The sequence below is a fragment of the Lycorma delicatula genome, chromosome 12 (genome assembly GCF_047948215.1).
Source record: "Lycorma delicatula isolate Av1 chromosome 12, ASM4794821v1, whole genome shotgun sequence".
NCBI classification, from domain to species: Eukaryota; Metazoa; Arthropoda; class Insecta; order Hemiptera; family Fulgoridae; genus Lycorma; species Lycorma delicatula.
In genome coordinates, this window is record NC_134466.1 from 71768983 (window position 1) to 71795867 (window position 26885).

General features: G+C 29.2%; 1 pseudogene; it reads right to left on the bottom strand.

Annotated features, from left to right (window-relative positions):
* LOC142333011 (dynein axonemal heavy chain 10-like) overlaps positions 1-26885 on the bottom strand; it is a 113303-nt pseudogene that overhangs the window by 7747 nt on the left and 78671 nt on the right.

The window sequence follows — 26885 nt, forward strand, 5'->3', positions numbered from 1 at the left end:
TAGCGGTTTAGATCTTCATACCTAATGGGTTAATAATATTCTTAACATTCTCTTCAGAAATGCAAACTGTATTCTCTAAATGTCAGTGTCTGAAAAGATTAAGGATGTTACTTAAGACATATCTAAGCATTAAATAATATCATAACATTATAACCATTAAATTATAATTCTGATGTAATTATTTACCCATATAATCATCTCTGGTTCCGTCAGGTGGTATAACATAATCACAGTAGGATCTCTGTAAAAATGGAATGGTTGAAAGAAATCAAATAAGAAATCACCCATATATTCATTCATATATGTTTTTACTATACGTCTATCAAAATCATCTATTACCCGTCCACCATACATAACCTGAAAAGAAATTCATTATATAAAAAAAAAATATACAGTAAATAAAATCAACCATCGTTACAGTGTCACTTTTTATAGTTCTTCGGATGGTTTCAATCATCCTTAATTATCTTTGATTATCCTTTCTACAATATCATTTCTTCCACATGAAGAGCTTTGTGAAAATTTTTACGATTTCTTCAACTGAATTGTCTTATAAAAAAACAAAGATCTATGAAAAAATTTTAAGGATAATTAGTCATATAGTTTGTACAATTCAGTTGTGCTGAATTTTATTAATTATGTTTTATATAATGAGAAATTACATGTAACTGTTATAAGGATTATAATATACTTCAAAATAAAACATTAAAATTTTATATATGAACAAAACCTGAAAAAGTTACAAAGGTAATCCTACAAAAAAACAATATAATATCCATCTCTACATAGCAACTAATTAATTACTTTGTTTCAGAACTTTTAAAGTAAATAAGTTAAAATTTGAATACTTAATAAAACTTATTATTCTATATTACTTTTCACAAATATAATAAGATAAATTTAGGAAAACTTATAAAATTTAACAATATATCCTACTCAGAGAGTATTAAATATAAGAAATTATTATATTTGCTATTTTCACATTATCAAGAATATTATAAATAAATACAATAAAAAATATAGGAACTCAGTAAACTTAAATAGCGGCACAATGAGTACAAGTATATATTTGGCAATATTTTGGTAAATATTTGGTCTCCAATCTGGAGTGACTAGAAGGGAAAGAGAAATTGTAAAAGAATTCTTAATATTAAGAGATGCTTTTATATTTAAATTTAAAAATAAATAATTAAATTTCAGTTTTGATAATAAATTTAATTTACAAAACATAAGATAATGGCAGAAATAAAAAAAATAAATTTTAAAAGTTATAAGATAAAATAATAAAGTGACCTCTCCAATTAGGTATTTGAGGCTAGCCCATGGTATTCGTTGGTCTGTACTCATCACAACTCTTTTCAGATATGTTTCAATTATTTGAGTACATACAATAAAGTCCATTTCACCAAAATCGTAGGCAATATTCCATCCAATTTTACCATATTTACGTCGTTCCTAAGGGAAAAAGTGAAAATTAATATTATAACTGTAATCTGAAAACAATTTTATTGCCATGTCATTATTATGATATTATTCATAGAACTTTCATTATTTCAATAACTACAATGTCCCACAAGGAAGCTGATGTGCTTCGGTTTATTAATAAAAATACTAAAAAAGTGAAATTTTAATTTCAATTTTTTTATGATTTATAACATTTATATTGGAAACTATCAAACACAGTTCTATGGGCCCAATAAAAAAATGTTCTCGGATCAAATAACATACAAGTCACTAATTTTTCTTCATTTATCTCCATTCCAAGTATTATATAGCATAGCATCACTTCACCTTTGGAGCAGTAATCAGAAAAGATTTTCCGCAAACTAAAACTTGAATGTTTAGCATTTTTGCACCTACATTCATTTAAGACACGTTTTTGTTTATTTTGACCTTATAATGCACTCCTGAAGTTTATCCTCTTAAGTCATGAGAAATTCAGTATAACTGCATGAAAAATACAATAGAATATATCATTATTTTAAATTACAACATTCTTATAATATAAGAACTTGTCCTTTTGTAGCCATATTATATGTAGTGAATATCTGTATAAATATATTTCATTAACTATATGGCAATGAAACAAGTTCAAATAGTATGATATATACATAAACGTATGAAGTGTGTTGACTTATATTTCAGTCTGCTCAATAAATGAAGAACCATGCACAGTTACAGTTTTTGCAGATGTAAGTTTGCTGTTAAGAATATGATGAGAAATAAAAGACCAGTAGTCTAATTTCAATAAAATTCATTAATAATTACTGTTAATTTTTGTAAATATATCTTTACATTTATGTTTACTTTATATAGACATATCTTTTTCTAAAGGCTGTGCTTAAGGTAAGCATAAGAATAAAGTTGTAGTATTATTGGTTTTATTATGAGACTAACTCATAAGAAGCTTATTTGTACTTCTGTTCCTTAAATTAAATTAAGAAAATTTATAAAACATAGAAGCAACAATAACAACGAAAACAATCAATAAATAAATTTATTTATTTATTTCTAGTAGTGAAAGTCATTTGATTCAGTATATTGAAAGATATTTCTAGATAGTGTATCTTAATAAAATAAAATATTCACACTACCCATCTTGTTATGACCTAGCTGAATAAATTTTGAAATTTGTATTGTACCTACTTTGTCTTTCTACAAACTCAAACTTAAGACAACGCAAAAAAAAACACGTTACTATTGCTTGAAAAACACAAAAAAGTGAATTACATGCTGCTTCAAACTATTCAAAACTATAATAAAAATGTATGTAAAAGCTGTAAAAGATTTAAATAAAACAGATTTTTAAAGCATAAAAAAGGGGAAAACAACTGTTAAAAAAGAAACAATTTTTAAATGTATAAACTATATTTTTAAATTAATAAATTAATCATGAATAACATTACCTGAACAATAGCATGAAAAAATGCTAATACATAAATTATAGTTTTAAATTTTGGATGAGAACAGCTATCCAATAATTCAGGTCTCAATTTAAAGTAAGTATTTCGTAAATTCAATTTCAGACCATTTGGAGCCTCAGTTACACTATAAGAAAAATTAATAGGAAAATGTTAATTCCAATTACAATAATCAAATGCAATAAATCAGTCAAACTATAACTGCTATCTATAAAATATTTTTAACAATTATAAATTTTTACATACACACTGTCTTGTGTTTCTAATAATCTCACACAAAATCTGGCTCTAGTGTACTAATCTAAAACAGGACCCAATTCAGAACTTTGGAAGGTAAATAAATTAAAGGTAAACAAAGATAAATAAAAAGTTAAATAACTAGGAGCCGTTTTTGTGGAAAACTAAAAACAAGGTAAAATCCTAATTTAAAGTTAAAACTTAGTTTAAGCTAAACCTAATTCCTAGCTTTCTATCAAGAATAAGAGATGTACAAGTACTTGCAGTTATCAGAAGAAGTTCAGGATTAAATATTTATTAAATGTAATATTTCCTACTTTTTGACAGCAATTTTATCATGGACTTATTTATTTTACAATAATTCAGTTTTTAGAAAACCCTTCCAGGTTACACATATATTGTAACTATCAATTAACTTTCTGTTTTTCTAACCATAATTGAGCGGTATAATTAATCTTTTCACCTTCACATAACTGTACAAGGAAGATGGCAGAGACTACTTTATTCAAGTCTCAAGTAACTAAGGTTGCTCATGAATTTCAACTATGCAGTAGTTTACCATTATATTTCTTTTATTTATTTCTTTGTAATTATATTTACTAGTGCATTTAAATTCCTTACCGCTTTCATAAATTAAAATAAACTCATGTCTAAAAGATCATCTGCTAACTAGCAACAAAGTTAGCAGACGGTAACCTGTAATTTTAATTAATGCAGTTTACACAAGCTGTTCAAAGAATTTCCCTTTTGTTGACCATCATTGAATGTTGGCATTTGTTCTATAACCACCGATACTTAAAAACCTTTTTCAGGTTTCAAAAATATATCCCCCCTAACTGAACAAGTAAAATCAAATAATTAAGTTTGTGTAAGCATTTTATGCATCTTGGTATTTCCAGCTATTTGCCTGTAATTGATCGATACCTATAATTTCTTAGCAAGAAATTTAATAGATAGTATCCTAAAATCGTTAATACAATCTGTATATAAATTTCAACCATCCAACTGATCAGTACCAGTTTATTTCTTAACCATTCATATTTTTTTTTTAAATCACTACCAATTTCTTATTCAGTTGATTTTATCTTGAAAATCTAGTAACTCTGGTTGTATATAAATTACATATATACTTCAATATCAATACTTTTTATTGATAAATTAGCCTAACATTATATTTTTGTGACCAATAGCATATTTAAACAAATTTGTTGGTAAATTAGCTGCTAATAAAACAAGTTGAAGATGGTACCCTAAAACAATCCAAAAAAATTACTTTTTACATTCCAAGGAGAAAAAAGAGAAGGAAGTGAAAGAGGAGTTCTCCTTCACCAGTTAACATGGAATGAACAACCAGGTGAGAGTTATTATCATATAAAAGTCATTAACAATAAAATACTGTAAGTCAGATGAACTACATCTAATAAAAATTTTCAGAAAATGAGTAAGAGAATAAATAAATATAGTGATAAAAATAAAATCGTTCAAAGTAAATGATAAAAAATAATATATAATTACACGTTACAAAGAAACCACCACAAACAGACATCAGTAGACAGAATGTTGATCAGTGATAACTAATGTTTACCTATTTTTAAGTGGTTATACAATTTTTAAATTTATATAACTCCATAGTGTCATAGTTAGCTATCACAAAATGATATAAATTACATAATATTACATCATCATCATCATCATAATATCATTACATGATATTACATCACAAATGATGTAATATCCTGAATATTACAAAGTTTTAGCAAAATTTGCCATAGTAGCATTGTTTAATGCATTCTGTCAATGTACACAAAGTAAAAATGTGAAGAGTATAGAAAAAAAATATTGTAAATGGTGTTATAATACTTACGTATTGTACAAATTACAGACTGGTTTTTTTTATTGGCAGGAAATGAATCATTTTACTAGGGTATAAAAAATCATGCAAGCAAACTAGGGTTACTGCCATGGTAAGCTGAATTTTTCTGTTCAAATTCAAATGAACAAAAAAATAATAATTTAGATCCTTCTTAACAGGTGTCATATAAACTTATGTTTAAATATTAATTTATTTATTCACACATCAATGTTTTCTTCAGTACTTACATGTATATATTTAAGTAAATTACATCTAACTGAAGTTAGAGCATAAAAGACTTTCACCAATTGCAAAACTAAAATAGTACAAAAATTTAAAAAAAAAAAAAAAACAAGATTTTGGGAATTTAATAAGGTTGAGGAGGAGAAAATCTATCCATCATTGGAACAATATCGGGAGATAAGGGTCACGCCAACTGTGACATGACATTGTAAAATAAAGGAAAACCATATATATTAAATGTAGAATTATAAGATAAATGGCTAACATCTTTTCCCTTTTCCTTAGAACCACACTAACAAGTTAATTTTTATAAGTAAATATGCTGATAAATAGTTACCGGTAAAACAATATAACTAATTTACAGGGTAAAAACATTACTTATGGTACTATGGTTTCCACTACATCAAACAGCATCCAGAATCATATCATATCAAGAGCCATTTATAGTTAATATGTATTTAAAAAAATTATAGTAGTTTTTCCAAAAAAAAAAGGAAAAAATTGAAAATGAAATACCATATTGATAAGTCAGTTTTAAGTAAACTTACCTTTCGTTGACCTCTGAAGGACACTGATAGGAAATGACGGAGTTGGATCAGTTGTAAGCCATAACCTAAAATCAGGATGTGGTTTTGTATTTTTGTCTAATATCTTTTCTAACGTTCGTATAAAACTGATCGGCAAATGACAGTTTTGTAACATTAACCAATTCCCACGATTTATTGCATTTACTAAAAGCGAAACTGCCGCCTATAACAAAAGAAAGTAAAATTTATACAAATATTTATAAGCAATAATGCTTTTTATAAGTAATAACTGCAATTTATAAGCAATCATATACTTTTAGTAGGATAAATAAGTCATATTGAAGAGAAACTGGAAAAATAAGAATTGGAAAGGAAGCAGTAGGAGAGAAGATAGCTCAAGTATTGAAGGAAAGAAATACATAAAATATTAACAAAAAACCTGACCACAACAAAAAGTACATTAGTTTACAAGAATTTTTATCAGGTGCCCCAAAAAAAGTAAACACTATTTTACATAATAACTATCATCTTGATTTCAGGTGTGATTAAATAATGACTGAATCAAGGCTAAGCTTTGAGGAAAGAAAATTTATCCTTAAGGCTTACTGGTAGATAGAGAACATAGTTGCACTACAGAGAGAGTATAGAAATCAGTTTCAACAAGATGCTCCAATGAGATCCACTGCCTGTAACTGGGATAACTTTGAAACAGAAGGAACTACTAACGATGCTCACAAGAAGCATTCCTTAACTCTGGCTCCTTAATTCAGTGAATGAGGATAATCCTTGTTTGACAGTGGAACACCATGTGAAAATTAAATCAACAGAGACAAGCGAAAAATTAAGTGGAGAGTGAATGTATAAAATTAAATAAAGATTCTAAAATAATTTAAAATTACTTTTGGCGGTATACTTCATTAAATTACATCTCAGAAATTTTACCAAACAGTTTAATCTAGTGCTTGGTAAAGTACAAAATTAGCTTTTCTATCTCTTTAGCTTTTCTTCAACTCACTGTAATCTAGTATTAAAAATAGTAAGCAGGAATCAAACATCTATTCTGTATAACCAAATTCCTTTTAGATCCTGTAGCAATTCTAGTAAACTAAATTCAAAAATAATCATTTTAATGCAATAAGCCTGCATCTTATCAGTATAGAACTCTATCATACCTGAGCTTGAATTAAATTCAAATAAAAAAGATAACAATAAACATACAGAATGTTTTATAATAATATTGTAAAATAGGAATATATGAACATAGTTCATATTCTCATTTTACACATGAAAACACAACATCATGCACATACTTATTGTTTAACCTACTATTTATTTATCTTAAATATAGTTCTAATTTATTTGAATATGCTTATATGTAAAGCCAAAATTTTGTCTGTTTGTTCTCGCACCATTTGAGAACAGATATAAGTTATGAATTTTTCATCGTCAAAGGTGTGTGTACTTCAGTTACCATAATTACTAATAATCTGCCTTTTGTAAATAAGTTTCTTTTTCAGGTTTCTATGCCTGAATACTTTAATTGTTATTTATCAGTATTATTCTCACAACCATGATGATAATGAACACTGCAGGGTCCAGGGGGCAGAGCCCTCTGGGTAGATGGGAATGACTAGCAAAGCAAGCTCTGTGGCAGGCCCTGTGGCCCTGGGAAGCTCCTGGGTCAGCTTTGGGGTTTGTCTGAGCTAATCTGGGCCCTGTAGTCCAGGGGGTAGAGCCCCAATAGGCTAGTAATAATATATTTTAATATAATTCTTCTTCTTCAATCTTTGCTAAGCATGAAGAATTTTATTTCTTAAACAAATTTTTTTTGTTTGAAAAAGATTGTTAAGGAGTTTTAATATCTTTTACAATGTTCTAAGTAACATTTATTTCAATAAACAGTATTTGTAACATTTGTTTTCATTTTTGTGAAAACTAATTCATAGTAATATTATTATATAAACATACATCACAGTATCTGTAATATACCTTACCTTATCTTGTCCTTGACCTAAAGAAAGGTACTTAAATTTTGGTCCAGCTCCCCATCGATCAGCTAGTTTCATTAGTTCACTAGTTGGATCTGACCCTGGACTTAAAATGAAAATTACTGGGGTGCCAGGAGAACTTTGATCATATATCATGTCGAAACTGGAAAAATAAATAGCTTATCAGTAAAGAATTTAATAAGAATATTGATGTTCATATAAAATGACAAGATAAAAATATTAAATGAATGGTATAAAATACTTATAAAAATAAAGGTATGTACAATAAAACCATAAAATGATCACTGCATCAGCTGAAAATCTGCTCTCAATGAAAAGATCCAACCAAGTGTACAATATAAATACCTTTGAACACTTTCTGTTTGGATGTATGCCGTGACAAACATCCAACCAAATCTATCATCTCATACTTAGAAGTATGAAATCCAGATTCCTAAGTAATGGAATAGTATGTACCACACTTCAACCAGCATGTCTAGAGCAATGGAAGCGACAGCTACTTCTACTACTCTTTTGACTAAATTTAATTTCATCTTTGGCACTTCTAGTGACAGAAACCAATTTCCTAAATCTAGCCAAAGTAACATTAAAAATCTTATTGTGAAAGTTTACAATCGTGATATACAAAATAATATCCCATCCTTCACATTTTATGATAAGAATATTTCTTTAGTTTAAGGTTCTTTTTTTTATCTACTCAAGTGGTATGCATTAGATAATGGCAGGCAATCTGATTTGCAAGTTTCAATGGTTTAATGATTTTAAGCAAAATTTTTTTTTATGATTAAAATATAATTATAAATTTTTCCCTCTACTTATTCCTTAATTAACTGAAGACTTAACAACTGAAACAGTTTTCAGTTTTAAATTCTATGAAATATTTTTAATCCTTTCTGAGATTATAATGATAATTTCAATTCATTTTTAACTGTTTAGCATCCAGCTCTTTGCTTGTAATATGTGTAATGCTTCAATTCGACATGATATTAAGTGAATTAATTTGTTAAAAAATGAGTGGAAACAATATATTAAATGTGTTATGTTAGTTATACTGTTTTCATTAAGTTGAGAATATATGTTTCGTGAATTTATCTGAACGCTTTGGGTTTGCTAACATTTCACTTGAATTATTAGCTGAACCAGCTTTATAAAACATTATCCCCACAAACAATCAACAAAATAAATTTAATAAAACAAAGTTTGAAATGAAACAAAACCATTGTAAATTAATCGAATAGGTACAATAATAAGAAGCACAACGCATAATACATTAATGTTAACCACTGAAAAAAAACCATAGTTGGGTTAGATTTACAAAAATATTTCCAAGTAAAATTATTTTCATCAGCCTACATTATTTTTTTAACAATACGAGGCTTTCAAAAATCATCTTTGGTCAATAGTTCTGAACTCACTAACTTGAAAATTTGATGACCGACAGTCGTTTACAAAATGTTTTAAGGTGAAAAATTAACTAATCAAAGTCTAATGATACAAAACACATCAACTTACTCTTTGCGAAAATTTGTTAAAACTCACTTATAACAACTTAACAAAGTACCCTCTGACAACTGCCTAAAGTCACAACAGATACCAGCAACGCACGGGAAGAAACGACACAATGCTTTCTTATCCATTATCAACATTATTTCTATAAATGTTTCATAACAAAATGGTATAAATCTCTGAAAAATGTTTTCTAATATTCAAAAAAATATTTAAAATTTCAAACCTTCAAAGAAAAAAATACATTTTTCAGGAAAAAACAAGGAAATACTAGTTGAGGTTATATTAATATATAGACTTACTATCCTAAAATAAATATAACTGTAATAAGAACTAATCTGAAATTAAATATCTCAACAAAAAAATTGTCTTCGATAGTATTACAGCTTTGTCATGTTGGTAATGATAATAAATAAATATCAGCTGATATCCAATGTAATTAGTACAACTTGGGACTAAGCCGTTCATTTTCTTTGTTCTTGAATAGTAAAATTCGTAAGAATTTTGGCATTATATTATTAATCGAGAAGTCATTATTACTTTTCTTTTAATTATGACGAAACGAAAAATTTGATTAAGATTATATTTTTAACATCTTTTAATTCAACGTTCCGTTCCATCATGACTACCATTTCATTAAAAAATATGTTTCTTTTAAATTACTGAAAATTGTTACGTTCTCGCTTCTACTTTTAGAACCACATAGTATTCCAAACTGATTCATATAATTTCATTGTTGAGAATTTAGTCACTAAATCTGTTATAATTTTCTTCATATAATAACGATTTAGTTTGACCCTACAAATAATAGGTCATTGGTGATATATCCATTGGTTTGTAAATTCCATATTCAAATAATTCCTGACTAATCTATGTTTATATGAACATGGAGTAATTATTTATTTCCATTCGTAAAACATGCCCCGGTATTCTTTATTTTTTAATATATATATATATATATATATATCTACCTCTATTAATAAAAAGCCAAACCAATCGTCCCAGAAAGCTCTGAAATGAATGGTTGACTTAGATGTACTCTTTCTACTTTTACTCCCTACTCAGGCTAGTCATGCTTACTAGTGTTAAATAAAATATAATCTCAATAAAGTGAGGTAACAAAAATTTAACTACATTACACATATTAATTATGTTAAAATTTAAACAAAAAGGTGTTTATTTTTCTTTCTCAATTAATATTTTTCTGAATATATTTAAAAGAAATCCTGAGGTTACTGAAGTTTCCTGATTGAGCCTATTCTTCAATGACATTTAACTAAAATTTGTATCTAATTAATCTATTTTAGAACCAAATTATCTAGCAATATTGGTCTCCCTTACTTAAAATTGTCAAATTCCCCTTAATTCTATCTTCTTTCTTTCTTTTACACAGTTCTTGTATCCTAAATTTTAGTCTTTGTCTTCATAAATTAATATTAAAGTGTCTGCTGTTTTGAAAGATTTATTTTTATCCTTACTGCTATTTAGGAAAGAGGCCAATTTTCTATACATAGTTACTAAAAGAGATATAATATGAGATAATATAGAGATATATTTATGTTAAAAACATAAATATATCTCTCTCAAAATAATTTTAAGCAAAGATATATTCATAAATATAAAAACCTGGAAATTTTACATAATTTTTTTACAATTCTTTGCTTAAAAAACATAAATTTTAGTACGTACTTTGCTTCTAACGGTTTGGTCAGCGCATTTGACCTTTCTTCTTGCAACGTTATCCAAATCTTTCTATCCTGATTGAACAAGCTCCGTTATAGCTGCTGTACTGTAATGAAGAGACTCCAAAATTGCTTTAATTTTTTTATATTTAAATTACTCTTTTATCAGTTTAACATATTAACAACAGATATTCAAGCAACATTAATCATATCAGAATAACTGAATAGCACCGCAAGTTCTCAGTGCAATCCTGCATTTAGAATTTTACTGTCAATTTTGCCCCACCGATTCTCTGTTATTTGTCATTACCGAATAAAATCATGCACTTGAACTAATAATGCTTTCATGAAATCTATTCTCCATTTAACTATACATCAGTACGTTAGATAACAATACATACAGTTTTATTGGAAGTACATTTTACCAAAGCTTTTTCTAAGATAAATATTAAGCTAATTATTTTACGTTTTTTGTTAATATTATTTTAAAAATAATATTTATTATATGATAAATTTTTAAATAATTAGCTTAATATTCGATGTATACTTAAAATGGAGTTCTAATTTTAATGAAAACTTAGTTATGTGCATGATTAAATTCAGTGGTGAGAGATAATGGAGAAGATCAAATGCTTATATACTGAAGAAACGGTTTTCATATTTGGAATTTCCCTTTCAGGAAATCTCTCCTAATATTCATGTTGAGCAGCTTCTAATTTCCATTAGAAAATCCATAAACAAAACTTACATTGGCATATTCCTTGTTAGAAAATTGAAATGGCCATCGTAGTGGTTTTACACTATGATAGGATAAAACTACACTTCTTTAATCTGTATGATAATTTATGACAACAGATTCAAACAAAGTACACAATTTTCATTGTTGACCAGCTTTCCCATGCATTCCCGTACATTCCAACTTAGTTTTTATGTATTTATTTCATTTTACCTCTGTAAATTATTGATTATACATAGATAAAATATTGTTTTATAAAGTTTGAGTTTCTTTTAAAATTATTTTCAGTAATTAACTTTTTTGGTTTTTAAAATAAATGGTTTTTAAGTACAGAAAGAATAATATGATGTTCTGTCTATTTTACATCAATAAAAAATAAATTTTTAAAAGTTTTTATTGGGTGTATTTATATTAATTTTCTCAGAATTAAATTTTCTGGTTTGTTACTAAATATTCCGCATTTATTAGTCATTTAACAAAGCTATTGTTCTACAAACCTAAAAAAAAACCTTGTTTTTTGACACCGAATTTTGAGTTTTACATTGAATATCTTAAAAACTATTGTGTGAATTAAAATAACTTTCAAATTCTTAAGTCATCATGTAGCTGATTTTGATTCAGGTAGCTCTGTCTCCTTACAGACTTCTGTTTTTCTGAAGCAATTACCAACAATACTTTTTGTGATGACCTACATGCTTTGTCAATCCATTCTCTTTTCTGAAGAATATTTTTTTTCACAAAATCTTATGCTGCAAGATGTTTTTGTATTTTTTGAAAAATATTTTTGTTAAAACCTTTTATGACAATAAAACTTATTTTCTATACTGCACTGTTTTGCTTAATATAAGTTAAACTTTTTGAATGCAATAATGCTTTTTTCCAATAAAAGCATTTGTTTTGTCTGCATTAAAAACATTTCCAGATAAGTATTCTGACAATTTTGGTGTGTAATTAACCCATTAATTTACATTTTTACTGCAGTTGCTTCACTTTGACATTGTTTTAAAAGAAATAAAATGCCTATTTCAGTATTTTTCTTTGAAGTCACTTTTCCTTAAAAACATCAAGGGCCCTTTTTTTAAGAAATGGCTTAGAAAAGGAATTTTCTGTCTTACATATTACACCTACAATTTATATCATGAATATTTAAAAAAAATTTCTTTTGTAATAATTCAACCATGTTTTACCAGTCATAAAATATTCTGCTACTTTCCAAACACTACTTTTTTTTTTCAATTACTAATTTTTCATTGCAATTTAAAAATGTTCACTTACTTTTTTCAGAGCAAAAAGTATTTCTACTACAACGAAACTGAAATTCTTCTCAGATGCCACTTTGAGTCAGAAAAAGAATTCAACTGTTACAGATTTTTTACTTGATTATATCAACAAAGTGTAGCTTTTAATTAAATTTAATAAATTTTCCCTTTATGTGGATAAAGTTTTATACTACCTATGTATTTGGCAGAATAGAAAGATTTTACGTCACATAAGAGAATATTCTAACACCAAATTATGACAACATTCTTAAAGAACATGGAACATTTAAATTATTAGGAAAATACTGGAGGAGTTTTAAGTTAAAAAAAAGAATGTAGTCTATGCTGACGATGAAGCTCCCAAATTTTTAATGTGGAAGCAGCAAGTTTCATTAATAAAAAAAGGAATAAAAATTTTTTTGACATGAATTCTTACCAGCTGACTTAAATAAGTAAGAAATAAAAAAAGACTTGTGTGAAATTGAAAGAACTGCTACAGACTGGTGAACTACATATAATAATATCAGTACAAAGAGTAAAAAGGATGACGAAGAATTTCTAAATTTTGTATCAAGTTGAAAGGCACAATTTTTCTACACGAAGCCTTTTAGTAACATCATAGTAATGACAAGGAGTTACTCCTTGTCATATGATGACTCACCATCCAGCAAGACTACGAAGATAATTTTTTTTTACGTAAAAAGACAAACTTAGGACCACACAAGTATCACTTATATACATTTCTCATTTTTTTGGCTTGGATTTGTTTTTGCTCATCTGTCCATTTTCTTCCTGTTTTTCTTTCTTCTGCCACAAGAACTTTTATACTGTAAATTATTCTTCAGATATTATCTCAATCACAACAGTCCTCTTCTTTCAAGCCTATCCTTTGAAAGTCACCTTCAATCTGTTTCAGGTAATTTGATTTGTAATTTACGTTCCATAGCTCATTACTTATTTAATCTATTTGGATTGATCCCAATTGTATGCTCCAAGAAATTTAACCTTCTTTTCTTCATCCCTGTTTCTTGATATCAGTAATATTCTTGTTAGATTTCAGTCTGTACCTTTTTTCAGTTCTTATGGACCATCGATTTTCCTCAGTAATCCTCTTTTGATCTTGAACAATTATTCAAGGTCAGTTAGGTGCAATGTTTCAGTGCCATATACGATTACTGGTATTGGTACAGTTGCATACATCTTAATTTTGTGATCTTAGAGAGATTTTTCTTATTTTAGATTTTTTTTGGTGATAAATCTAGACTTCTTCAGTTTTAATATTCTATTTTCAATTGATGATTTATCTATTCTGCTTATAATCTCTCCTGGTTACTAAAATTAGTTTGTGACATTTATCATTCTGTATTTAATCTCTATTGTCGTTATTGTTAATGAGTTGATGTTCAACTTGATTTTCAACTTGGAAAAGTATACCTGTAGGCCTGTTTTTTTGGGTTATCTTTATTAACTGTATGTTTCTTTGTTTCAAGTAAAACAGCCGGGTTATCAAAAGGACTAGGCATCTTATTTTGACATTTCAGTTTTTGGATTCGATTCCTGAACCCATATCATTCATCTACCAAAACCAAATTAAAGAGGATCAATGACAGTGCATCATATTGTTTCAACTTTGTTGTGGCTAGAAAAGATTTGCTTATTTTTTCCATAAATTTAAATTTAGACTATGATTGTGAGTTTAATGTGATTTAAAGTTTTCCAGTCAACCCTGTATTCTCTCAAAAGTTTGAAAAGGAGTCGTCACTCTGTTTTCTGAAACTTGATAAAAGATAGGTTTGTTCCTGGATATATAGTATTTTAGATCAGCATTCAAGTCCTAGTAAAGTCAGTTATTTTTATATGGATTTGAATACTAGATTGTGGATACAGGTGTTCTTTGAAGGTTGGGTTTCAATTAACCACACATCTCAGGAATGGTCGAACTGAGACAGTAAAAAACTACACTCATATATATTATCCTGATTCATCTTCTGAAGTTATACTTGAACAGTAATTCCCGGAGGCTAAACAGGAAAAAAAGAAGTATTTTACATCAACTAGAAACTTTGTATCTGTTCCAGAAATGATTGTCCCTTTCAAAAACGTCCTTGATACTTCCTATTTTGTGATCTATTTGGGGTTCTAACCTATTCAATAGCATTTTGAAACCGCAAAATAGAGTAATTCATATTTATGTGTTTGTCATTAATTTTCATTTAGAACATGTTTTTTTTCTTTTTAAGAAGAAGACAAGTTATTATTAAATGGCTTTTATTTGTTACCAACTGTCAGAGTTGTTCTAGAAGATTTTCAAGTACATTAATATATAATTTATATAGACTGTAGAAGTGCGAATATATATATACACAAACACACACAGAAAAACACCGATTACCTGGGTTGACTTTTTGCAAGAGTAAATTCGGAAAATCAGAAATAAAGATAATTATAAAATTAAAAAAGGTTTATCATAGAAATTAATTAAAAGGTCATATCATTATAGTGTTAAATGAGTATTTAATAAAAAAATAAATATTTTCATAAAATCAAAAACATTCTCAGAACATTACATACAATCTAATATGATGTACAAACAAAAATTTATGTTCCCATGACTTTATGAATACACATCACATTATGTATTAACAACAATGGCTACTTCATAATCTAATGCAGAACTCTTTTTTTTTTGGGGGGGGGGGCGAAAAACGCTATTCCGTTATCATCACCTGAGTCAAAATAATAACACGAGGCTCCTTCTTGGACATTAAAATATTAGTGAAATAGCATTAAAACTAAGATTTATTTGTAAAACTAAGATACAATTCATTGTAAGAAACTGGACTTTAGGTTGTCACATCATGACAATGCTTCTCTCCATTCCTAGTGTCCAATTCATGATTTCTTTGCCAAGCAAAAATTTCTTTCGGTTTTGTGGGCTCCTTACTTTTCAAATATGATTTCTGATTCTTCCCCAAGGTAAAGAACCCTATGAAAGTGTTCCAATTTGAGGGCTGAGAGGACAAAAGTAAACGTGACAGCACAATTAACAACGTTACCAAAGGAGAACTTCCAGCAATGGAAGACTGGGTTAAGGAAATTATTTTTTCCTTGGCCTACAGCTAGTTTTTGAACAGAATTTGTATGTATTAGAGTAGAAATAAATTTAATAAATAACTCGTAGAAACAAGATGAATGACTTATATATAAATAAAACACTAATTTCATACGAAAATTTATTTAAAATAAAAAAATATAACTAATTTTAAATCATGCATCATAATTCATCTTGGGTGAATTATATGTATACAATCTTATGAAAACAATTTTACACAATTCGTTTCTTCATTATGAAAATCAATATGTTTTAAAAATCTATCTTTTCTATTAAAAGACTTATCACAAAAATCACATGTAAATCTTTTCTGACCAGTATGAACAGAAAGATGTATTTTTAATCGATAATTTTCAAAAAATGACATTTGACAAAAATTACATGAGAATTTTTTCTCACCAGTGTGAATAGAGAGGTGTCTTTTCAAAGTATCACAGCGACTAAAAGGTTGCAGGCAAATACTACATGAAAAACTTTTCTCATTGTCATGAGTAGATAAATGTGTATTTAATGTACACCTCTGACCAAAAGATTTCAGGCAAATATTACACGAGTACTTTTTCTCACGAGTATGAGTGGAAAGATGTATCTTTAATAATCCATTCTGATTAAAAGATTTAAAGCAAATATTACATGAATGTTTTTTATCACTATTATGAATTGCAAGGTGTTTCTTTAAAGTACTACTCCTATTAAAAGACTGTAAACAAATATTACATGTAACTTTTTTCTTCCCTGTATGAATTAGAAGGTGTCTCTGCAAATTACGATTATTATTAAAAGATTTTCCACAAGTGTTACATTTAAATCTTTTTTCAGCGATATGAGAAGAAAAATGTCTGTTAAAATCACCTCTCCGATAAAATGATTTTTGACATATTGTACAATGGTAACTTTTTTTTTCGATATGAATATTATTATGATACTTAAGATTATATTTTGACTTGGAATGTTTTTTCACAATGATTACAAGTATATCTCTTAGCGTCATTAATATTTTGTTTATTACACTCCACTAATCTATCACTTACATCATTATTATTAATTTTTATATCATGTTCAAATACTAATGATTTGTCATTACTGAATCCATCACTACTAGCACTGTCAATTTCATTGAATATTTTATGTAGACGATTATCTAAAACGTTATCTTTACACTTGTCGAGTATCATATATTTTGCATTCTGAATATTATCCTCAATATTTTCTAAAACTGAATCGTCAATAGTCTCATCAGCAAGATCCATGGGGGAGTCCCATGTTGTCATGGGACTCCCTTTCTTATTACGGTTTCTTTCTTATGTTCTTCAATTGCTACTGTTGCTGTTTGGTTCCTGTACATGTTAGCAATTGTTCTTCTATCTCTGTATTTGAACCCTATATTTTTTTAAATGCTGAACATTTTATTCCAGTCTACGTTATCTTTTTAGCCTTTTCTAGGTCTATAAACGCCAAGTATGTCGGTTTGTTTTTCTTTAATCTTCCTTCTACTATTAATCTGAGGCCTAAAATTGCTTCCCTTGTCCCTATACTTTTCCTGAAACCAAATTGGTCTTCTCCTAACACTTCCTCCACTCTCCTCTCAATTCTTCTGTATAGAATTTTAGTTAAGATTTTTGATGCACGACTAGTTAAACTAATTGTTCTGTATTCTTCACATTTATCTGCCCCTGCTTTCTTTGGTATCATTACTATAACACTTTTTTGGAAGTCTGACGGAAATTCCCCTTTTTCATAAATATTACACACCAGTTTGTATAATCTATCAATCGCTTCCTCACCTGCACTGCGCAGTAATTCTATAGGTATTCCGTCTATTCCAGGAGCCTATCTGCCATTCAAATCTTTTAATGCTCTCTTAAATTCAGATCTCAGTATTGTTTCTCCCATTTCATCCTCCTCAACTTCCTCTTCTTCCTCTATAAAACCATTTTCTAATTCATTTCCTCCGTATAACTCTTCAATATATTCCACCCATCTATCGACTTTACCTTTCGTATTATATATAGGTGTACCATCTTTGTTTAACACATTATTAGATTTTAATTTATGTACCCCAAAATTTTCCTTAACTTTCCTGTATGCTCCGTCTATTTTAGCAATGTTCATTTCTCTTTCCACTTCTGAACACTTTTCTTTAATCCACTCTTCTTTCGCCAGTTTGCACTTCCTGTTTATAGCATTTCTTAATTGCCGATAGTTCCTTTTACTTTCTTCATCACTAGCATGCTTATATTTTCTACGTTCAAACATCAGCTGCAATATATCGTCTGAAACCCAAGGTTTTCTACCGGTTCTCTTTATTCCGCCCAAGTTTGCTTCTGCTGATTTAAGAATTTCCTTTTTAACATTCTCCCAATCTTCTTATACATTTTCTACCTTATCTTTTTTACTCAGACCTCTTGCGATGTCCTCCTCAAAAATCTTCTTTACCTCCTCTTCCTCAAGCTTCTCTAAATTCCACCGATTCATCTGACACCTTTTCTTCAGGTTTTTAAACCCCAATCTACATTTCATTATCACCAAATTATGGTCGCTATCAATGTCTGCTCCAGGGTAAGTTTTGCAGTCCACGAGTTGATTTCTAAATCTTTGCTTAACCATGAGATAATCTATCTTATCAGATAGATTATATCTGATTGCAGTATCGCCTGGCTTTTTCCAAGTGTATATTCTTCTATTATGATTTTTAAATAAGGTGTTGGCAATTACTAAATTATACTTCATGCAAAACTCTATAAGTCGGTCCCCTCTTTCATTCCTTTTGCCCAGCCCGTATTCACCCACTATATTTCCTTCCTTGCCTTTTCCAATGCTTGTTTTCGGTCAAGGTCGCAGAAACAACATTGTTTGAGAACCAACAGTTTAGTCGATGTCGCAATACGGCTAGAATAATTCAACAAACCCCGTTGTTATCAAAAACATACCACGAATTACATCATCGACGTAACGCAATATTATTTATTACTACATCAATACTGTTCAGAGTGGGGAGTGACGATGGAGCTCTCGGTGTGCAGTCAGATTACTTATCGGTAAATCGTTTATTATGTGTTTCATAATAATTCTGTTTCGTTTTTAAGACGTACTCGCATAACTCTTAACAAAATTAAGCCGGCAGTACAGAAAATATTTTCTCAGATGTTTCTTTAATTATATTTTTCTGACCCGATACATATTATTCGGCAACTTGACTTTATTTAATCGGGTCGAACGATACGGCGGCTATCTTAATATGTTGTGATCGCAATCCTGTATTTTGTTGAATTTGTACTTTTCATAGCGGTTCTTATTTAATCGCAGTAGGAAAAAAGAAGAAAACCCCTTTTCTACCGATATTTGAAGGTTACTTGATTTTTCGTGTGAAATACGCAAAAAATATTCTAAAAATACGCCCTATTAACTAATCTTTCTCGTTTTCCTAGCCAAATTTAGGCGCTTTTAGACCTAACATTTTCCGAACATCGGCTATTTTAGTCAGAAATGGCTATTTAAAAAAAAAAATTAAAAGACTTTTTTGTTATTTTTTATAAGTCGAGGAAGCGTTTTATAAGCTAATTGATATTTATAAAAATCCATTAACCGATAACGCTAAGCGTTAAAAAGTATCGGTTATTTTAAAGGTAGCGTATTTGATTCTGGCTTGGACCGGTTAAATTTAAACCACGTATAATTTCTTTCCCCGATCAAATGTATCAAAAGTAACCTAATATAATACACAAGTAAGGGAAGCAAAGGAGGTCGTATATGGTGTTAATCGCGTCTCCATCGTGTAACTTTTCAAACGAGGTCCTTTACCTTACTCGTTTTCGTACTTCCGCAGAAGAGTGAAATTTTATATTTCAAGATATAACTAAAACCGTCTTTTTACAGTATATATTAAATCTAGCGACTTGCAAACTTTATGTGAATTTAGGTGCACACTTAAATCGACCCACCGGGTCGGTCTAGTGGTGAACGCGTCTTCCCAAATCAGCAGATTTGGAAGTCGAGAGTTCCAGCGTTCAAGTCCTAGTAAAGCCGGCTATTTTTACACGGACTTGAATACTAGATCGTGGATACCGGTGTTCTTTGGCGGTCGGGTTTCAATTAACCGCACATCTCAGGTACGGTCGAACTGAGAATGTTCAAGACTACACTTCATTCACACTCGTACATATCCTCATTCATCCTCTGAAGAATTATCTAAACGGTAGTTACCGGAGGCTAAACAGCAAAAAAAAAAGAAAGAAAGGTGCACACTTAAAAGTTTAACCGAGGTAATATGCACACACGCGCGCGCACACACAAATTCTTACACGAAACTGAAGTAACATATTAAGAAAGCGTAGTAGTAGCAAGTTGTTATTACGATCAACAAATTTTAAGGAGTATCAAACTGACATAATAATAGCGATCACAGTGACTTAGTAAACTGCTAAATTGCTAACTCTACTTAAAAACTCTACTCTAAAAATAGCTGAAAGATTACTTTGAAAGTTATAAAAATAGTGTAGTACACTGTTCTTAACTAAAACTCGATATTGATTATTAGTTAAAAACAAAATTCTGATAATAAGAATAGCTAATATATATTTTAAAAGTTAAATTCTCAATCCCGTATGTATTTTTCAATAAACTTTCAAGCCTTCTCTTCATTAAACTTAAATTTTTTATTCCGTAAAGGAAATTCCCGATTATAGTTTTCTCCTTTTAGCGGAAAAATGTCTAATCGGTAAATTACATTTTTTAGATAGACGATGTGGAGATATTTTTTTTTTTTTTATAACCGTATTTTCTTACGATTATCATCAAATTGTTTCAGAGTAACGATAAAAACCCCGATGTCATTATGATATAAATGGCGCGAAAACTCGAGAAACTTTATCGGAGGCGTTAGGGTAAACACGTTCCACAAAATTGTAGCTGACGCTTGTTAGAATTTTATCATTAATTTCTTTGTATTTATTTCTATTAAGACGCCGGTTTAGGTAAGAGTAGGTGTTGCGATATATACGCGTGAGGTAGAGTAGAACGTGAAAAAATTTACTTTCGTAAAACGTTTGTATTATTAATGTACAAAATACCGTAAAAATTAAAAACGGTAATTAATTAAAAGCGGAGTTTGAATTTGTTATTTGCCGCGATGCGGAAAATTTAACGTGAAAAAGATCTACTTACCGTTACATAACACAGAGTTTGTCATAGAACAAGATATTAAGTCTATACTGTACTCTCCTACCGTCATCTTCTTCACATACGTAGTACATATTTTTTTGCGTTATTATAATATTCGTGTAATTTTCATCGCGTTATTATAATATACCTTCACTTTGTATTCTTTTCTTTTCAAAATGTCGATCGGATATCCCGAGCATTAAAAAATCGCAAAACGATACGTTATTTAGAAATTCATGAACATTAATCCAATCGATACGAGCGAATAGTAAATTTTTTTTGTGATCGAGGAATAAATGATATTAATGAAGTTTACAGCGTACACAACTCGACTTGGACTTGCAAAACAGGAAGGCTGCAAAATGTTCTGTTTTATATGTATAAATTAAAAAAATATCTTATATTTATTTCAAGTACATAAAATAATTATACATCGTAGTTAGTAAATGCTATTAGGAATAAAAAAAAATCTTTAGGAAAGAGTAAAAAAAAACCCAAATACGTAACGCGAAAGAAAAACTATTAAAGTAATAATTATAATGTAAATCTAAAATCGCAGCTTTTAAGTGTAATTTGGTTTTAGGACGATTCGAATCGAAAGCGAAATCAGCTAAAAACAGTCTAAAGCTTTAATATTGGAAGGACAGGTAGAAGGAAAAAATTGTGTAGGCACGCCACGTTTATGAATATGTAAAACAAATTGTTAGGGATGTAGGATGTAGAGGGTATACTGAAATGAAACGACTAGCACTAGATAGGGAATCTTGGAGAGCTGCATCAAACCAGTCAAATGACTGAAGACAAAAAAAAAAGTCTAAGGATTAAACATTTATCTCGTAAGATAGAATCGAGGTCGGGATTACTTCACCCTTTAAGTTTATTAAAATCATTTCCTTTATTCGAGCGATAGGAAACGTTTGTCCATTTTCATTAACGGTACAATTTTTTATTAATCGATACGTAATACAGCCGTTTGTTTAAAAATGTTTCCGTTTAATTGCCGACTAAAGAGAAAACCGTGTATTGTGACCGCTACTTAATAGAAAAGTATAATTTGTTTAAATAGACTTCGATAAATAATAACATTATTAGTTACTAATTTCGTCGTTGTTTTATATTAGTAATTAATTATCGTTTATTATAATTTTACATTTTGTAATAGTCGAGTGTCGCCGTACATATTTTCCAATGTTTTTTAAGCTTAAAAACTCGCTCCATAATGATGATAAAATAACAAGGTTGTTATGTTTTATTTTCTGGTTGTTTTTCTGCTTACCTATGCGGTTTCATTACGTTATTGAATCGCGTAAAAATTAAAGGAAAACTAAACAAAGAAAAATAATTACGTTTTAGTGTTCTTTTTAACCCGATTCGACTTTACGCCTTTGTAAAACTTGGACGGATTTTAAAATGTTAATAATATAATTAAAATTTTCTCATCACCCGATTTTTATGTTTCGGGTCGTTGACCTTTTGGCTACCGACGGTTATTATAGTGATAGCTGTTTCTGTCGGTTATATTTACTTCTAATAAGAAAAAAAACATCTTTATAAGCCGAGTAAGAAAATCTTTTTCATTATTATGATCGCAACAGCAACTTGACTCTTAAGTCAATACTTGGTAACTGAGATTCTACCTTTCCTAAACAGTAAGTATAGCTATTATTTTAAAAGAATTTAAAAAAATAGTTTCATTGTTTCCGTAATAACAGATATTACGAAAAGAATGAAACTATATATAAAAAAAATACAGTAGGCAACTAATATTTATTTACCGAAGTCATTTTCTCATTCTGTTTATCTAAAAGAACGTATTTTTTAAATTTAAAAATAATTCTGATCGAAAGTTATCGCTCGATAAATGGCCGGATTTTGATCGCCGTTCCTCTGAACAAACAGGAATAAAATTAGTTGTTAGACGGTTAATAAAACATATTTTGGAATTCTTTTGCGCGTTTCAGACGTACCTAAAGTTCAACACCGATCGACAAACATTCCAAGAGTTATTATTGTTTCGTTTTCACTGCGCGAGTTGATTTTTCTGGAGGTTACTACGGAGTAATACGTCGTCGGAGAACAGCAGACTCTGTCCCTACATAATATTATGTCATTGTTAAAAAAACCGCCAAAATTACTACGAGTAATTACGTTGTTTTGTTCCGAGGTGAGGTGAGCGTTTTATAATTACGATAATAGCGCTTTGTATGTCACGCCGCTTCCTCATCTATTCCACCGATTCTGCTTATTCCCCTATTTACTTTATTGTAATCATCGATATATACCGTATATATATGGATTGCTGGCCGAGAATTGTAAATCTGGTCCTGTACATAGTTTCCCCCGTTCTCTTACGTCTAATCAGACAACAACCGATCAGGTTTTATTAGAATCCCGTTATTTACGAGTATTAATTTTCGTACGGTTTCTAAACTTCCGTTTGTGTAATATATTTACGTTTTAAATATTTAGTAAAACCGGTAATTAAATTCATTTATCCGTCGACCTTACGTCGAATTAGTTATTCGTATAAATAAGCGCTTAAATAATTTATTAAATTCTTACCGTAGTTTACCGTGTAAATAACTTCACAAATCTTTTTCGTTGTAGTTTATCGAATACCGATGAATACTACGTAAAGATAGTACAGATGAATAATTAAATACAGATAAAGCTTTCAGACTTTATATAACAGCAGTAATAATATTTTCTTAAGCTAAATGATTGTATTCGATTAAAAAAATTATATTATCGATTACCTTGAAAAGTATGAATTTATAAGTCGGCTATTTTTTCAGGTAGTCGTTGAGTTACACGCTCGAGTTCACTCGCATCGGTTGCTGTTCTAGACAGAGTAACTGAAATCTCTTATACGTAAACTTAACTGTCTTCTGTAGGCCTTCATGAGCCTAATCGATCTACCTTTAGCGATAAAGTCTACCAAACTATTGAACGAACTAAGATTTTTGTTGTCCGGTACAAGTTGAGAACTACAATTCTCGCATCGCAAGTCGTCTTGCTGTAAATCCGCAGATATAACGAGAATGTTATCTTGATAGTAAGAATGTTCGTAATTTTTTTTCAAGAAACGGCCTCAAAATCATCTTCATCTTTATTACCAAAGTAAAATGTAACGCACGCAATCGTAAAATAACTTTAACAATGTGTGTTTTGTGTGCTTACAGATGAAATGATATTCCGTTCCCGTTCTGTACATTTTTATAGTACAGATAATAACCAAGATAAGAAGTTATCGGCGAGTGTTGTCTTATCATCGTCGATAAATTTATCGGTGAGAAGTGCAAGAGTAATTCCGTAAATGCATTCGGTAAAATTGTTTCGACAGTGTTTAGCTCTGTGAATTGTACGTTTCTCAGATGTACAAATATTCGGGCAGATGTTCAAATTATTTATTACGTAGTTTTTTTCTTTTTCGTATTTAGCCTCCGGGAATTACCGTTCAGGTATTACTTCAGAGGATGATATGTATGAATGTAAATGAAGTGTAGTCTTGTACATTCTCAGTTCAACCTTTCCTGAGAAGTGTGGTTAATCGAATCCAACCGCCAAAAAACACCGGTATCCACGATTTAGTATTTAAATCCGTATAAAAGTAACTAACTGCCATTACTAGTATTTGAACGCTCGAACTCTCGACTTCCAAGTCGAGAGTACTTGGGAAGACGCGTTCACCACTAGACCGACCCGGTGGGTTTATTACTCGGTTTGATCAAATTATTTATTACGTATTCAATATTATTATTACATTATTACGCATGTAAGATTCGTTGCAAAGATTACAAACGGTTTGAAGGTAAACACAACACATTGGATCGTTGTAGTTTGATGATTCATATTCTGTCATTCTTTTTTTTAAAGGATTTTGCGCAAAACTCGTACATTAATTTCTTGTTTTACATATTTATCTATTTTTTCTAATGACTGTGATGTATGTAAAATATGTGCTACTATAATATTACTAATTAAGAGTAATATTTACTATGAAAGTAATGATGTTTATTAATTAGATAACCATTTGGAGATCATTATAAACATTTTGAATCGGTATATAAAATGTATATTCGTGTTTTGGTGAAGACAGGAATCTATTTAATTTCTCATTCTATATTCCCTATTAAGCCTGAAAAAAAGTTTTATTTATTGAAATTTTTTTTGTATTTGTTCGTACAAGAGTTATGTATATCTATCTATAAAGGAATTGATGAAACAACCGTAAAACTTTAACATATATTTATATATATGTTATATAAAACTCTTTTTATATTTACACTGCCGCTTGTGGTAAAAAAAAAAGAATTCAGTTAAAACTGACAATAGTTTAAAACAAAAAGACAGACGCTAGTATTTGTAATGCTTTCAAGGACAAGTGATACTATAGAAAAAAACTTAACAAATGGAGTGTACGTGACCGCTGCGCGCGCGCTCTCTCTCACACTCTCTCTCTCTCTCCCCCCCCCTGTTCATGTCGATTAGAGGGTGAGGCATGAAAATATTAGTCATCGTAAAAGTTTTTTTTTTCATCAGCCCGTAATGCTGTCTAAAGAGAGAGAACTAAAATTAAGTTGTATATAGTTAGCAAAGATAAATCATTAATTTTAAAATTAATCTTTTTCTTTTTTTTTTTTGTAACAGCCTTTAAATGATTAAATTAAAATTTATGTATTTAAAATAAAGTAAAATAAGAATTTGAATTATGCTGCTTTTGGATTGCAAGTTTTTTTTAATATGTTTAATTTTCATTAGCGTATTTCCTTCATTAATGCGATATACTGCGGTGAAAGAAAGTTTCGTGATGAAATGTTTTAATAAGCGACAAATAAAATTTTATAAATGAATATCAGGCAAAACACGACTTTAATAATGTAAGTAGAATATACGAAATATTTTGATTTTATTTATTTAGAAAATATTTATTACGTAAATGTATGTATTAATTTATTGATTCGTACGATTTCCTCGTACTGACGACACTCAGTCGTGTCACACACCATCGAGATATCCTTTTGATTTATTAAATCGGAAAACAAATACGATCCATTATTTTGGAAATTATGAACACCGTTTCCAGTTTATTCCATAATAATTTTTAATTACCATTTTTATCGCATAAGTATTATTGTTTAGTGAAAATATCCTTATATATTCATTAGTCGGAGAGCTAACTTTTCTAGTTTGTGATCTGTTTTTTAATCTTTAATTAAAATTAATAATTATTAATTTTAATTATGAACGTCTAATTTTGAAAAAAATAATAAAAAGGTAGAAGAATTTGAAATTGGTTTACTTATACTCAAAATGCCGTTACCGTATCAAATTACACTAACGCAAATCCATTTATCGAAATATACGTAGTCAATTTATAAATTTGCCTTTTGATTTTGAAACGAATTCATAGGTTACAGATTGTTTAACTAATACGCGATTGTTTTGTGCCGTTGAACCTAAATAAATCGTTCCTTGAAATTTCAAAATCCTTTACCGGTCTCGTAATAAAATCGATTTAATATTACACGTTTGTTTTTTATTTTATTTGAAATCTAAATATTATCCCAAAATACAATATAATAATGTACACCAGAATTAGAAACACTACAATAAAATATGCCACATTTTTTTTTTTTTT